A 9057-nucleotide genomic window follows, 5' to 3' on the forward strand; every position below is an offset into this window, starting at 1 on the left:
TATACATGCTTGTTTAGAACAAACCAAGGGCTGTACTAAATAGTGAACACGGATGAGTTTATTTTATTTCCACAACCACCTCACTGAGTTATGCATATTCCTTTTACCATTTTATGGAAGAGGAATTAAGTGTAATGACCAAAGTCTCCAGCTAGCAAACATTAAACCCAAGGTTTAAATAAGAAAGTCTGCCTTCGTAAGCAACAGGCATTGATGATATCCTGCACTTTATCTGCAACCTGCACCATCACTCATTTTCCAGAACAGTGAGCATCGCAGCACAGGCTCCTGTCCTTCCTTCACATTCAGGGAGGATCGTGGGGGTTCTGAGCCTTTTTTTTTTTTTAAACTAAGGTAATTTTATCGCATTGCTTAGATATTTCAGCAGGCATGAATACTGATGACTATTGAAATAAAAGAATTACCAAAATGCTAATGTGAAAGTTTGAAATCATGCTTAATATTTGTACTGAAAAGGCAAATAATATTAAGCATTATGTTAAGTGTACATAAAACAGGCACATATTTTGAGACATCTGTGTGTGTGTGTGTGTGTGTATGGTTATGTACAACTCTTTCGGGGAAAATATTTTATCCTCTTCACCAGGAATAATCTACTTTTCAAAATTCAGTAGCCAGCAGTCATGGCAATGTTTCACTGACGTAGGGAAACATGCAAAAACAAAAGCATAGCTCCTTGTCCCATCTGTTATTATTTTTGCACATATTTTAATAAACTTTGCAATCAACTTTAAGCCTTCTCCGTTGGAGTAAGTCTATGACCTGCCACAGAGCTCTGACACTCCTCTTACAAGACCCCTTGTGGCTAAGTCGTTGATGAGTTACCCCGCGGGCACATGTAGTATGTGTTCCCATCATGAATAATTGAAAAAAGTAGCTTGAAGTTGCTACAGTGCTTGCTGGCGCTACTTTACATTCTATGCTCATGCCCAGAGTACCTCTTCTCCCCTTGTATCAGAGTATTAGGAAATGGAGATGAAAACGTTTGCTCTTGTAACACCGGATGTGAGAACATCGCATGTTGATTACATGTAAAGATGTTAGCCTTCTTCATTCATGGTATCATTGAGCTTTCTCGTTTTGGTCTCAAATTTTATTTGAAACACTTGTCTAAAGATTAGCCTTATGTAGTTTTTGCTCTTTGTGCACACAGTTTATTTGGGTTTGTGTGTGTGTGGCTTGCTTTGTTTGCTTGTTACCTGTTAGGACCATCCACTGATATTTAGGAAGGCGTGACATATATTAACATTCAGAACAACTGGAACAATCACCTGAATCAAGATATTTGAGCACCTGCAGTAGCTGAGTCCTCAGTCAGAAACAGCTGTCTATAAAACAGACGGAAATAGGAGTATAAAAGCAGAGTCCCACAGCAAGATCTACAGCATTATAAATGCCAGGTAACTTCACCTCTTCAGAGTTCTGTGACCTTCTGGCAGAGATGTTATAGAGCACCACTAAACCACGCTTTTCACCGTGTCCCTAGACTACTGCAAACGATGTTCTGATTGATGACATCTTCTGACTCATCTGTGATCCTAAGGTCAAAGTTCTATCAGAGTCCATTAACAAGCCAAAGGCATATATATATACAGATACTGAAACGCAGCAAATGGTTAGATTATGTCCTCATTATTCAGTTAGACATGAAAGCATGGCAATTCAGAAGGATGATAAATATCATCTCACCAGATGGAAGTAAAATTAGGAAATTCCCAACTGAAAACCTGCACCTGAGAATTATAATGTCATTTCTTTTCCAAACTTAGATCTGCTATCACGGAAGAAGGTAAAAAATATTGGTATTTGAGAGAGAAAAATTAAATTGCACAGTAGAAGTTGGCCTGTCAGAAAATGAGATTGAAACAGTTCCTATGGTACAGATCTGCCAAGAAACAAAATGTAACAAAAAAGATGCTCCAGTAAAATCTATAAAAATTGCAGTTAAACTGTAAATCTAATCAGAATCGATTAGATAAAAATTTAGAATTCATATCTGTTCTAAAGAACCTGCCTTCTATTTTTAACTGAGTATTAAGACTTCAGGGGCGTAAAAAAGATATAAAATCAGCATTGATTTCCTTTAGTGGCAGAGCTCGGTCCTTTAAAAAAGTATTCATTATACTGTGGCTTTTTTTGCTTCTGGTCTCTAATTGATTGCTCTGACAATTCTTATGACAGAAGTTGCAGCATTTTAAGTGCCAAATTTGGATTCAGCTTTTATTTTCAATCTGTATCCTCAGTGCTTCTGCAGGGGAATAAAAGCACTTGTTGGACTATGAGTATGTAATTCCAGTTATTCTAATTGACACAGTTTCTAAATATTAAAACTGGTTATTTTAGCCTACAGAAATTCTGTTTTCTCACCCACGTTATTATTTCATTCAAAAATTTGGCATTCATTGTGGACAGAGTGATCTAAACCACATCCTTTCCCTTTGTGTAGTCTTTCAGTATATTTTGTAGGGGATCAAGAAAGATAACACGCTTTCAATTTAGTAGAATTAGAATTATCATGTAGATAAGCTGTGTCTTTGTAGATTTAATGACAAATATACTTTTATGCAAACATTTTAATGTCATCTATGTAACAAGATGCTTTCACAGACAAGGAAATGGGTGAATTTTTTTTGTAGACCAAGTCAGTTGGCTCTTTTCCTTAGTAGAATTCACAGTACCTGAGAGAAACATCTTTACATGCTTAAATGGTAGTGCTTATTTAGGATGGAAGCAATAAACATTTTTACAAGAAGAACCACTGGTTGATTTCCTGTGTGTGTAATTCATATGCAGCTTTGAGCAAAAAAAGGAACAAAAAATATTAGCATTTGAGAGGATTTTTTCCTGCTTTCACAGTATTTGAATGTTCACTTTTGATTTTCTTGGCTAGGACAGATTTACTCTATTAATCTAAGGCTATTTCTGTTCTACAAAAACTTAATGTAAATTTGAGACAAATTTAACCAAAACTGATGAAAGAAACTTCAAGGATCCTTACTTACGTGGAACTCACCCAAAACCCTGGGAGGAAACCCAAAGGACGTCGTTACATAGTCAAACACATTTGTGCATTTGCAACAAAAAATAAAATAAAATTTAACTTGAATGAGTTAAGAATTATTTTCTCTTATGTGTTCCAACGATTCCTCCACCACGCTTCTGTTTTGGCTGGCACAGGAGTAACTACCGGCTTTGAGGGGGGTGCAAGAGGAACTAAATTAGGATAGACTTAGTTCGAGTTTAGTGGGATGTGTTTTGTAGATTTTCAGTTATATCGCTGCTCAGCTTCACTGTTGTTCTGGTGTCATGGTGGCTTCTAGGGTCACTCCGGCCAAAAAAATCTTGGAAGTGTGTTTAGATGTAAATGCTGGTATTATCTGAGATTTTGTGTTCCCCAAAAATTCATGTGTGGAAATCCTTATGTCCTGTTTGATGGTGGGGTCTTTAGTGGGGGTAACTGGGTCAAAAGGTTGAGCCCTCATGAGTGAGATTAATGTCCTTACAAAAGAGGCCCCAGAGAGGTAGCTTGCCCCTTCTACCGTGTGATGATAGACAAGAATTCTATGACTCGGAAGAGAGCTCTTATCCAACCACATTGACATCCTGATTGCAGACTTCCAGCCTCCAGAACTATGAGACAGAAATTTCCATCGCTTGTAAAATGCCCCAGTCCGTGGTATTTGGTTCTAGCAGCCCAAACAGTGTCTCTCCACTCCACGCATGGACCACATTCAGGGAGAAGAGGAAGAACAAGATTTGAAATACATGTCGCCAAAAGCTCATATGGAATATTTTAAATTGTAAAGCACATGTACAATGGAAGCTTGAGTAGTTGACAAAAATCTGAACGATGTATAAGGCACTGCCGGCAATATTTGTGAAGCTGAAGTTGCTTTTTATAAACCACCAGGAATGATCATCATCATAATAAAATAATCAACAATGCCAGAAAAAACTACATATGCACATTCCTATTAAAATGATAGTGTAAAATCACCGTCACATAAAGAAGAGATAGATAACCCCCCCTCAAAAAAAAGAAAAGAAAGATTGTTTCATGGCAACATGTCAAATAGGGTATAAATTATTACGTTGCTTCACCTGATTTTGTAAAATGGGGCTTGTTTATTTTGTTAAGTACTAGTTTTCATGATTTCCTTCAATGTCAGATTACTCTGTCTTTAAATTAATACTTGATTTTTTATTGCCTCTTAATACTTAGATCCATGTGTACATCATATTGTTACACACACTTCAATTATTGGTAGATTGTTATAAATGTTTAAGAATATAGATTTCCCCAAACTCCCATGAAGTCTGCATTTAGTCTATGGTGCTAATTTCATATAATTGGTCCATTTACCTTATTTTCCTCCTTAACTTGAGAACTTTATAATTTCCTTGTGTAGGTATACTTGCTTTGTTTTCTTATGTTGTCAGTAAATTCTAGCTTTCTTTCATTATAAGCACAAATTACTGTTGCGATCATTTTGCTATTTATTACTACACATTATAGTCTAATATATGGTCAGTCTTTTTTAATGAATCATCTAAGAATTTACTTTTAAAAAGGTATATTCTCTGTTTTCAGGATATAGAATTTGATATGAACCTATTAGTTGTTCATTATTTTTTTCACCTAGGTCTTTTGTATCATGACCAATTTTGTGTCCTCTTGAGATCTCGAAGTCTGTGTAGTGGCAGGGGCTGGTTGCAGACACACACGTAGTGGTGGGGCCAGGTCTGGCATCAGGCCCCAAAGCAGCCCTGGAGGTCCTGGGTGTCGAGGTGCACGACGGGGTCTCGCTGCCATGGGATCACGGCAGTAGAGGCTGGTGAAGGAAACTGGGCCCAGGGGCTTTGGGGGGTTCAGGTCCACAGCTAGGGTACAAGCTGCAGGGGAGCCCAGTGGTGTAGGCCAGTTACTGGAGATCAGATCAGGCTGAATCCGGGCCCACAAGCAGCTGTGCGGTCGTGACTGTCCGCATGCCCTTCTATGGCTGCAGGATCTCAGTGGCAGGTGTCAGATGCACAGCTGGAGGCGGTGGCTCCCAACATGTGCAGGGCAGTGTGGGTCAGTGGGTTTGTCTGCCTGGCGTCTTGCACTTGTGTCGCTGCAGAGGCCCGACATGGTGACGGGATTGGGTCCCAGGCTCTGGCTGGGAGCTGGGGGAGTGAGTGGAGGGACCCGGTGGGGACTCAGTAGCTGGCATCTGCAAACATTCATACCTGTGGGGAGAAAACCCTGCAATCTCCTGGAGATCCCTGGCAGCTGCGCTTGCCCTTGGTTTCTCTGGTGAGGAAAAATGCTGGGATCCTCTGCAGAGCAGGTCCTGGGGAACGGACCGTTTCACGGCTGGTTCGGGTGGTCCCTGTCCTTCTGGTTCCTGGCAGTCTCTGTAAGTCTCAGCTTGGCAGATCTATGGGCGAACTGCTTGGAAAGGTCAGGGAAGATGGTTGCTCACCCGCTCTCCTTGGTTCTAGCTAAGCTCTCTCTTGGTGCTGGGCAGTGCCGTCTGGGCAGTGGATAACGGAACACAATGAAGCAAAGCTTCCTTCCTCTCTGTGCAGTTTTTCTCAGGTCTTTATGTTCCCTTTGTGGTGCTTTCTGAGCGCTCTAAGAGCCATGTTTGTTCCCTGACAGCTGCTTCATTGCTGATCTTTGCTGGAGAATCCAAGGCTGGAGTCTCCTTCTTCCATATCTTGGTGACATTTAGAAAAGCCAAGGTGTACATTTGAAAACAACAACAACAACAACAACAACAATAACAACTAAACACTTCAAATGTTGACTTGAGAGCATAATAAATTACATTCTAGGATATATTTAAAAAGTAATGCATTGTAACTTCCCGGTTGTTTCAGTTTAAGGATGGAATCAGTTTTCATTCTTAACTGCAGTTCTTGGAAGACGACATTTCAGTTAACTTCCTTGTTGTGTTTGGGAAAAGCCTGACTGCCAGTCCCAGCCTTGTTCTAATCGGGGGGCAGTAAACCACAACAGACATAGCCTTTTTTCTTTTCCTGTAGCTCCCCACTATTCTCAGTATCTAATCATTGTTTTATAAATCATTTCCAGTTCTGGTTTTACCAGAAATAAACTGCACTGCATCTAGTTATCTTTTAAAGATAAATTGAATGGTTTCACTATCTGATATATACAACTTGTCAAACCTGTCTTGTAAATCGATATACCCTTCATCAACACCGGCGAAACGTGCGTAAACAACAGCCTTATGAGTCTTAAATGATAATTATCACAATCTAATGAATTGCATAAATCATTTATAATGAAGGGAAATAAACAAGTACACTGAGATGAGCACATTAATAACTTAGGTTTTTCAAAAGCAATGAGTAATTTAATTTATCGGGTATATCCACAGACAGTAACAAGTTGAATTTTATTTGTGAAATAATTAGCAGTTAATCTAAAGGGATATAATTTATCTACTAGCAATACTTTAAACTGAAAAATGAAGATTAATTGTGTCTTGGATGGAAATTATTCTGATAATACCCTTTGATTTGAAAGTCCGTATAAAGAGGGAAAAGGAAGCTTGATTTAAGTTCATACTGACAAACCTAGAATTTATTCCAAAATATGAATTAACGTGCTTCACAATTCCAAGTAATTTGTGATGTGCTGTAATTTTTAGTCATCCACTCACTCAAGTGCTAATTGGATTTTATTTTTTTATATATTTATGAGGAAGGGGAGGGCATTTGTAAGTTCTATATTTAACATTTTAATTTGGTTCATGAAAAATACATTACTCATTCTTGAGGTCCACTTACATTGGTTAAAAAGATATTCTAGGTAACAAAAACCTCAAATGTAATTAGCAAACCTGCTCTTTTTCCCAAGTAACAGGCATATTATCTAGGTAATTGATTTTCTATATTTTACTTCTCTTGACATTACTTAACCATCATCTTCTTGTCCACAATTCAGTTTGAAAACAGAATTTTTATTATTTTTTATTGAAGTTCAATTGATTTACAATGCTGTGTTACTTTCTGGTGTACAGCATAGTGATTCAGTTATGCATACATATAAATATATTCTTGTTCATATTCTTTTTTCCTTATAGGCCATTACAAGGTATTAAAATATAGTCCCCCATGCTATACAGTAGGACCTTATTGTTTACCTATTTTATACATAGTAGTTTGTATCTGCAAATCCCAAACTGCTAATTTATCCCTTGTCCCCTCTTTTGCCCTTTGGTAACCAGAAGTTTGTTTTCTGTGCCTGTGAGTCTGTGAAAACAGAATTTTTTCCAGCCCAGTAAGCTTTCAGTTTATTCCTCCATTGAAAGATAAATAGTATATCACAGTACAACTGTCTCGTATTTTAAATCCGCATATTTACTCATCTGTTAGTTTATGCCATAACTATGCACCATGCTCTGCTAAGACTGGTGTAGGAAAATGGCCAAGATATAGTTTTAATTCCAAGGAGTTCCTAGCTGATGGTGAAAAAGAATTATATTAAAAAATAAGCACAATTTAATGTAAATGCCTTTTTGTGTGATTTGTGCCTAAGACTTGGTACAGCCATGTTCTGTATGGGCCATTCGGATTTTATTCACCAAGGAGTCTCCCAAGTGAACAGGTTGGAAATTGTCAACGTTGGAGTTCTAAATGAAACCTAGGGCCGTTTTCGAGTTGGAATGCGCCATGCTCCATCACATTACGTGTACACAGACAAAACTCCAACAGCAAAACCACAACACACGGCAGGAACCTAATGGCCACCAGATGTAAGTCTGAACAGTCCAGTGGGATGGCAGGAAGGCGACACCTAAGAGCTAGTGAGGAATGATCAGCTTTTCAAAAATGCTGCTATTCATGGCTTCGTTTTTTCACACTGACCTGCTTATAGAGGTGAACCAGTTAGACCTCAAGAACAGAGTGAGAACAGGCAGACCCTAATAGTTACAGAGCCATGAAGGGATATCTTTTATAGCATTACTTTTAATAAGTGTTTCTTACAATAAAGACATTATTTCTGGCACCAGATTATTAACTGTCATTTTATTCAAGAAAAGGGAGGAAAATGCATTGCATTTCTTATTCTTATTATTTTCCCATAAGATAATTTATGGGAAGATAGTTGCTTTTATTGATGAGTTTTACACGTGCAGTATTTTTTTTTTAATTTAACCCGTCCATGAGGAACAACACTCAAAGGCTACTTCTCTCCAGATGTGTTGAAATCAATGCATAGGGCTCCAGATTTATAAAAATGGTATATTTCAGCAAATATATGGAATAAGTCTCTAAAGTACAATAAAAAAAATAAATGTGGACTTGGTCTTTGCCGTCAGTTTTTGGCACAGAGCTCCTAAAGCCCTTGGAATGTCCTGATTGATAGGAGGGTCTTGGTTATACATGATGAGCTCCTTTTGACCTGAGTTTATGCGAATGAAATGACTCTTTCTGGGCCCCGGGACAGCTTCAGGAAGGGGTCTGATCACCAGAGAAACCAACCACGTGATTAGAGGTTGAAACGGTCAGCCTAACCCCCAGCCTCTGCGGAGGGGCGAGGAGCTGAAGGGTGAGTTCAGTGCTGTAATTAATCATGCCTACCTACCGCATCTTAGCTGAAACTCTGAGACAGTGAGAGTAGGAAGTTTCTGGGCTGATGAACACCTCCGTGTGCAGGGAGGGTGGCGCACCCCAAGCCCCAGGGAACAGAAGCTCTTGTGCTTGGGACCTTTCCAGACTGGCCTCTGTCATTTATATTCTTATAATAAACTACAATAATGCGTGTAACATTTTCCTGAGTTTTGTGAGTTGATCTAGCAAATTACTGAACTTGAAAGAGAGTCATAAAAATCTCTGAATTTAGAGTTGGCCAGATAGGCATGGGAACCGAGGGATCCCATTTGTGACTGGAGTCTGAAGTGAGGGAAATCTTGTGGTCCTGAACCCTTCGTTAGTATCAGAATTTAACTGAATTACAGGACCTCCGGTGGGTGTCGGAGAATTGAAGAATTGTTTGGAAAACTATAGAGGAACACACAAGAG

Source organism: Camelus bactrianus, chromosome 30 (genome assembly GCF_048773025.1).
Source record: "Camelus bactrianus isolate YW-2024 breed Bactrian camel chromosome 30, ASM4877302v1, whole genome shotgun sequence".
Lineage (NCBI taxonomy): Eukaryota > Metazoa > Chordata > Mammalia > Artiodactyla > Camelidae > Camelus > Camelus bactrianus.